Here is a 7511-nt window from a genome sequence, read left to right as displayed (position 1 = left end):
TCTGCATAGAATTTGAGGTCCGTTTTCTACATTAATTTTGTCTTAGTACCATTCATCCTCTCCTGTAAAGCAGCTGACCCATGAACTTGGATAATGGTGCACATCATGGATGTGGCCAGTGCAAGGGGCCACATGAGTCCTGCAGACACCTGGTGAGGAGCCTTTGAGCCTCTGCCTCCCAGGAAGCAGCTCTGACTGTTGAGTAAGGAACTGTGATTTCAAAGTGTCCCCTCTAATCCAGGCTTCCCCCAATCAGAGGTTCCTTAGTCACTGCCTCACTTCTAGTCATAGAAGTCCCTAACCATAGCCACAGGCCACCCTGAAATGGAAGGCCAAGCTGCAAAGTGTTCGGTGCCCCTGCAGCAGTAGAGATCCCAGCACTAAGGCCAGGTAGAATTGAGCCTCACATGGGAAGTGGAGGGTGTGGCCAGCAGGTGAGGAGCAGGCCTGGCCAAACACAGCCCTTCTGTGCACAGCCCAAGGTCAGCTTTTCAATCTGCAATTACAGCAACAAGCTGCCAGATGTTCCAATAGGACTGTATTGGTAACATTGTGTTAAACCCCATGACAAAGGAGAGGAAGAGATGCCTTCTCTAGAAAGAGGCTAACTGTGCTTTTGCAAAACTTGAAGGCCGTTGGGAATTTTACTACATGTGGTAAATTCAAGCGTCAAAAGAAATATAGGTCTCCAGATAGTTTAGCATTTAGCAGCACTTGGATCCCAAATTAGGCTTTCAGTTCAGCAATCCCTGAGGATATATTTTGCCTCAGTGAATGCACAAAGCACAATTCTGAAACTACTACTTAGTTCCCAAGCATAGATGGCTTCTCCCAATTGTACATGGTAGCCCACATCAGCCTCAATTTAGTTAAAATTGTAAAATATTAAATGAAAATTAGCTGACGGCTGTGATGTATGGGTACGGTGGGGATGGGGGTGAGATTGCTCTCCACATTTCAGATGTGCAGTTGACATGACTCAGCCCAAATCCTATAGCCCTAGAGGGCAGGGCTGGGACTTGGACCCAGTGAGATGCGGCCCCAGTCTGCGCTCTCAGTCAACAAGCCACCAGTGTCTGTGCTTGCCCTGCCCTGCATCAGCCATGGTTACATTGCCTGTGTGTAGAAAGTAACTACTAAGGAGCAGACATTGTGCTAGGTTTTATTTCTTTTTTAATCTTTGCAAAATTTCACTGCAGCATAGCATGGTAAGACGTGGGACTTCAGACAAGTCTCTAGAACACCAAATTTGCCTGGTGCATTTCCAAGTCTAATTTCTAACTGGTGGTGTCTTCTGCCTGCAGTAGTCTTCTCTTGCCTTAGTCTCTACTCACCCTCGAGGTACAGCATGACTCCCACCATCTTCATAGAACTTAAAAAAACTATCATAGAGAATGGCCATCTATCATGTGCTACTGATAAAATTAATTATATGTACCAACCATTTGCAACTAAGTCAATACTAGAAGCAGTATATGGGATTTTGTATATTTGCTCTATAAATGTTCATTGTTTTATAACACTTATTAATTTGTAATATCATATGCCATTAAAAATAGCAAAAAGATTATATGTAGGGTGTCTGAAAGATATTTGAATCCCTCACAGTTTTAGCACAGATGTTATTTTTGAGGTTGACCTGGAAGACAAATACCTACTTAGGTTCAGATCCTGGCCCCATTCCTTAACACTGTGGACATGTTTCATCTGAGCCTTGATGTCCTTGTCTATCACATGGAGATGACAATAGCAGTGCTTCACNCAGAATCTGAAGCTACCTGATGATGAGCGGTCTATGAAATGCAATCCTGGCTGCTCTCTTCTTCGAAGTTAAAGACCCCATCTGTTTCCTCTTCTTTACTTCCTATTTCTTATGTCCTTTGCTTATTTCTTATCTGCAAACAGAAGAATCATTTCTATAGCAAGATTCTCTTAACTTCAGAGTGTGGATGGTGAGAGAATACCATTCTGCATAGAATTTGAGGTCCATTTTCTACATTAATTTTGTCTTAGTACCATTCATCCTCTCCTGTAAAGCAGCTGACCCATGAACTTGGATAATGGTGCACACCATGGATGTGGCCAGTGCAAGGGGCCACATGAGTCCTGCAGACACCTGGTGAGGAGCCTTTGAGCCTCTGCCTCCCAGGAAGCAGCTCTGACTGTTGAGTAAGGAACTGTGATTTCAAAGTGTCCCCTCTAATCCAGGCTTCCCCCAATCAGAGGTTCCTTAGTCATTGCCTCACTTCTAGTCACAGAAGTCCCTAACCATAGCCACAGGCCACCCTGAAATGGAAGGCCAAGCTGCCCAGTGTTCGGTGCACCTGCAGCAGTAGAGATCCCAGCACTAAGGCCAGGTAGAACTGAGCCTCACATGGAAAGTGGAGGGTGTGGCCAGCAGGTGAGGAGCAGGCCCGGCTGAACACAGCCCTTCTGTGTGCAGCCCAAGGTCAGTTTTTCAATCTGCAATTACAGCAACAAGCTGCCAGATGTTCCAACAGGCCTGTATTGGTAACATTGTGTTAAACCCCATGACAAAGGAGAGGAAGAGAAGCCTTCTCTAGAAAGAGGCTAACTGTGTGCTTTTGCAAAACTTGAAGGCCGCTGGGAATTTTACTACATGTGGTAAATTCAAGCGTCAAAAGAGATATAGGTCTCCAGATAGTTTAGCATTTAGCAGCACTTGGATCCCAAATTAGGCTTTCAGTTCGGCAGTCCCTAAGGATATATTTTGCCTCGGTGAATGCACAAAGCACAATTCTGAAACTCCTACTTAGTTCCCAAGCATAGATGGCTTCTCCCAATTGTACATGGTAGCCCACATCAGCCTCAATTTGGTTAAAATTGTAAAATATTAAACGAAAATTAGCTGAGGGCTGTGATGTATGGGTATGGTTGGGATGGGGGTGTGATTGCTCTCACATTTCAGATGTGCAGTTGACATGACTCAACCCAAATCCCATAGCCCTAGAGGGCAGGGCTGGGACTTGGACCCAGTGAGATGCGGCCCCAGTCTGCACTCTCAGTCAACAAGCCGCCAGTGTCTGTGCCTACCCTGCCCTGCATCAGCCATGGTTACATTACCTGTGTGTAGAAAGTAACTACTAAGGAGCAGACATTGTGCTAGGTTTTATTTCTTTTTTAATCTGTGCAAAATTTCACTGCAGCATAGCATGGTAAGACGTGGGACTTCAGGCATGTCTCTAGAACACCAAATTTGCCTGGTGCATTTCCAAGTCTAATTTCTAACTGGTGGTATTTTCTGCCTGCAGTAGTCTTCTCTTGCCTTAGTCTCTACTCACTCTCAAGGTACAGCATGACTCCCACCATCTTCATAGAACTTAAAAACTATCATAGAGAATGGCCATCTATCATGTGCTACTGATAAAATTAATTATATGTACCAACCATTTGCAACTAAGTCAATACTGGATGCAATATATGGGTTTTTATATATTTGCTCTATCAATGTTCGTTGTTTTATAAAACTTATTAATTTGTAATATCATATGCCATTAAAAATAGCAAAAAGATTATATGTAGGGTGTCTGAAAGATATTTGAATCCCTCACAGTTTTAGCACAGATGTTATTTTTGAGGTTGAACTGGAAGACAAATACCTAGTTAGGTTCAGATCCTGGCCCCATTCCTTAACACTGTGGACACTTTTCATCTGAGCCTTGATGTCCTTGTCTATCAAACGGGGATGACAATAGCAGTGCTTCACAGCTTGGGAGGACTTAATGAGAAAAATGCAGGCAAAACACTGAGAATTATGTCTGGCACATAGCAAATGCTCACTAAATGTTGACTACGATGATTAGTTTCTTATTGTCGTTACATACATGCGAGCTTAGTAAAAATTGGTGAATGTATGGATTTTTTGTAGTATAGGGTGGGGACATTTACAAGTGTTGGTGTCTCTGCCTCTCTAGGTTGGGACTGAAGACTTATCGATAACCCACAGTCTTTATCCTCGCTCTGGATAGAAGTGAGATGGTATGAAAGGAAGCTGCCTTCCTTCTGTACTGCACTGTTGTCACCTGCTGTCACAGTTGTCCCGGGTCATTTAATTACATGGGTAACTATGCTGGGCACTGCACAAAAAGACTCATCTTTAGATAAAATTCTTGTCCATTGGGAGCTCACAATAGCAAGGACATTTTGATGGACATGTGAATTACAAGTTAATGACAGGGAAAAAAGACCCACCAGTTAACATAAAACACCTTTAAAATTGAAAGGGGCCTTAGAAATTATTCTAGTTCTCTAATTTTACAGACAAGATGCCAAGGTTCAAAGAGCTAAAAGGACCTGCCCACAGTCCCTCGGTTGTGCAGAGCTGAGACTACTAGGATTGGGGTCTCCAGGCCACAGGCACTCTTCCACTACAGGGTCAGTGTGTCACACACCTGCAGGGGGTGCTGTTCTCATTTACTTACAACATGAGGTGAATGGCACCTCTCCCTTAGACTTGTGCAAAATGGCAGTGCTGTTTCCATTTCAACTCTGTGCCCATAAATGTAAACAGACAGTGAGTTCTTGTTCCGTGCAGTTCAAGAACATGGTATATAAATTCAAATTATTGTGGGAGTTACAAGGAAGTATAACAATTAGCTGTGGGGGTCAAGAAGAATATTTCCAAACTGCATGTCAAGGTGTAGCGGGAGTATGAATTTGTCAGGATCAGGTATGGAGGTTTCTGTGAGGGGCTAAATTTTTCAGAATTTTTGTTCACGTCATAAAGCACTTCCCAGAAAAGAAAGCCCAAAATTAAAATCATCAACTCCCCTGGCCTTAGAATTAGATCTTTTAAGGATTTTTTTCTTACCTATCACCAACGAGATGGATGTCTATAACTCTCTGAGGACATTTTATTACTACACAAAAAGTCTACACTCGGGAAGTCCTTCAGCATGTCTAACTTAAATCCGTCTTGCTGCAGTTGAAACCACAAGCACTTACATTATTCTTTCTAGTGGATGTAGATTGACAGGCCTCTGGAATAAGCTCATATCTTCTTGTCTTTTAGAGAAGTTTCTCCATAACTAAACTGCAGCCCTTCTCCTTGAATCTCAGATGCTTTATTCCTTTCATGGTTTCACACACACATGGATGACTTTAGGAAATAAAGTGAATGAAAAATAGAGATAATAAAGGTATACTGAAACAGGAGTAACAGGAGAAGAAAATAGAAAGTTCTTTATTATTTTCAAAGCAACTAAGTGAAGTCATTGATGAGAGAGAAAAAAAAATATCTGTCATTGAATATTTCCACCAGAGAGGAAAATAGGTACCAAAGAATGAAATTTGACTCATATTTGTAAGTTTCACTGAGCACGAAAATATCCGTTCAGCAGAATTATCTGCTAACCTGCTTGTTCCCACCTTCCTGTCCTTCAGGGCATCTAGTTTGCCTCTTGCACATGAAAGATGCCTGCACTCATAGGGATGGAGACAGGCAGAGGAACTTTCCCTGGGTGGTCCAGGAGGGCTCTCCAGGAGCAGCCTGCCCATGGGAGGCAGGCTCAGTCCTATGCAGTTGTATTCCCACAGGAAAGTTCTGTTTGAGTGAAAAAGGACAGGGAGTCCCACACACCCCACTCTCCTCTCCCACTGCAATATGGAGTTCTTGTGACCATGACTGAATACTGAGCTCTAGTCCTGCCGACGCTTCCCTGAGGTTGGGCTTTGGGGACTGCCACTGTCCCCCTGACATAGGCTGCAATGGGCAGAGGAAGCAGGCTGGAAGGAATCTAATGTGTGTGCATCCTTGGCTGGGGCTCAAGGAGGAAGATGGGGGACAGGAGGGATCGCTGTTGAATGACAAGAAGTGCAGGATGTGGATTGAGCAGGGGCATCCGGACTGACTGACGTTGTCTGCTGCAACGAGCCTCGGGGGGCATGGGCCTTAGGATCTCTCTGATCTCCCCAAGGCATTGGTGGGTGTAAAAGTGAGGGGAGTCAACTTGGAGGCCTCCTTGATTGACTCCTCTTATGTAATGTGGAGCAGCATTGGGGGGGGTGTGCATGTGTGTGCGCATATGTTTGCACACGTGTGTGTGTGCATGTGTGCCCATGCTGCTGCTGGGTGCACAGAGACTCACACAGTGAGATCACAGCCCTAACACTGGCAGAGGGGAAACTGAGTTCAGGACCAGGCACCTTCAGGGAAACAGCTTCTAGGGTGCTAACCACGGAAACGAAAACTAACTAACTAGGCAAGGGGTAGAGTGAGGGGTCAGAGGAAGGAAGAGGGGAGGTCTCAAGTCCTCAGTAATTCCCACCTGTCCTGAGTTCTGTGTCTTCTATCTATAACATCAAACTGGAGACAATGTCCAAACTTCCACCACCAACAACCATACTGGCTGCACGCCAGGAGCCCCAGGGCTCTACTGAATTTACATATAAATTAGCATGCCTGACTTTTTTTCATCAGGAATCAATTCAGGGAAGTATAATATTTGCTCATACTTTGAATGGTCCCTGAACAGATGAGTGGAAAGAGGTGCTGGAAACGTCTCCAGGGTGAAACCCAATTTGGTGGCTTGTTCCTATCTTGGGGTGGGGCTGGTGGCATCGGGGCTATCTCGGATCTTGTCACATTCCACCAAACCTGAATTTCCTAAGGAGAACAGTGGCCTTAGGTGTGCTGCCCACCTCCAGGCAGCTCTGCACAGGCTTCGGTGTGTCATTATAGAGCGAGACTGCCCAATTTTAAGGCAGAATGACCCCTGCAGACCCCCATACCACCCGCCAGTCAGATGCAGCAAAGGTGGTGTGTGTTTTCTCTTTCAGGGGAAGGAAGCTGGAGTCTGCCACCATCTCTTATCAAACTTGCAGAATTACTGAGGCGGCCCAGGTCTTGCCTGCAATAATCCCCCCTATTGCGTTGACCCAATGGGACTAGTTAGAATGCAGTACACACTCCAAGGCAATTTTTTCTTCTCCTCTGTTTTTGTTTTAAGCTGGCTTTTCCCAGAGCTGCTTCTTCCTGTGTTTCCTGCCTCTTGAAAAGGTGTCTGTCTGGGGCTAGTGGCAGGTTAAGGGCCCCTCTCTCACCAGCTCCTTTCCCCAACCCGACCAGCACTGTGATCCAGCTTAGGGGGATGTTCTGGGGGAATCAGCACTGCTTAGTGACGGGCTGGCAGGAGGGAGTGATTAGCTCCCTGGGGCTCTGGCCCTGAGATGCAGCAGAACTGATTCACCAGAGGTGCCCCTTCCCCGCGAGCGGGAGCAAGGACACTGGGTCAGAACCGTCCTTTTCAGCACGCCGCCCACCTTCCCCTGTGAGGATCTAAAGGGAGCGGCTGGTTGTGCTGCAGCTTTTCTTTCTAGAAACCCAACCATTTCTCCTTCGAAGGATTATTGTTCCTTTTAACACCTTCTGATGAGTGTGACTGGACTCCTCTCTGTGTCCAGTTTTCTCTCATCTCCTCACATCCCATACCAGCATATCCCTTCCTCGAGACACACACAAGGCAGAGGAGCAGGGAAAGGTGACACGGCTC

General features: G+C 45.5%; 1 long non-coding RNA gene across 1 annotated transcript in view; it reads right to left on the bottom strand.

The window, feature by feature from the left end:
- Nucleotides 1–1882, bottom strand: part of LOC103606099 — a 9634-nt gene extending 7752 nt beyond the window's left edge. Inside the window, exon 1 of the long non-coding RNA XR_551849.1 lies at nt 1779–1882. This is a non-coding gene — a long non-coding RNA (uncharacterized LOC103606099). The remainder of the gene's footprint in view (nt 1–1778) is intronic.
- Nucleotides 1883–7511: the final 5629 nt, after the last annotated feature.

The sequence above is a fragment of the Galeopterus variegatus genome, unplaced genomic scaffold (genome assembly GCF_000696425.1).
Source record: "Galeopterus variegatus unplaced genomic scaffold, G_variegatus-3.0.2 Scaffold6290, whole genome shotgun sequence".
NCBI lineage: Eukaryota > Metazoa > Chordata > Mammalia > Dermoptera > Cynocephalidae > Galeopterus > Galeopterus variegatus.
Note: the sequence above shows the minus strand (reverse complement) of the source record. Positions and strands in the feature narration are given on the sequence as shown.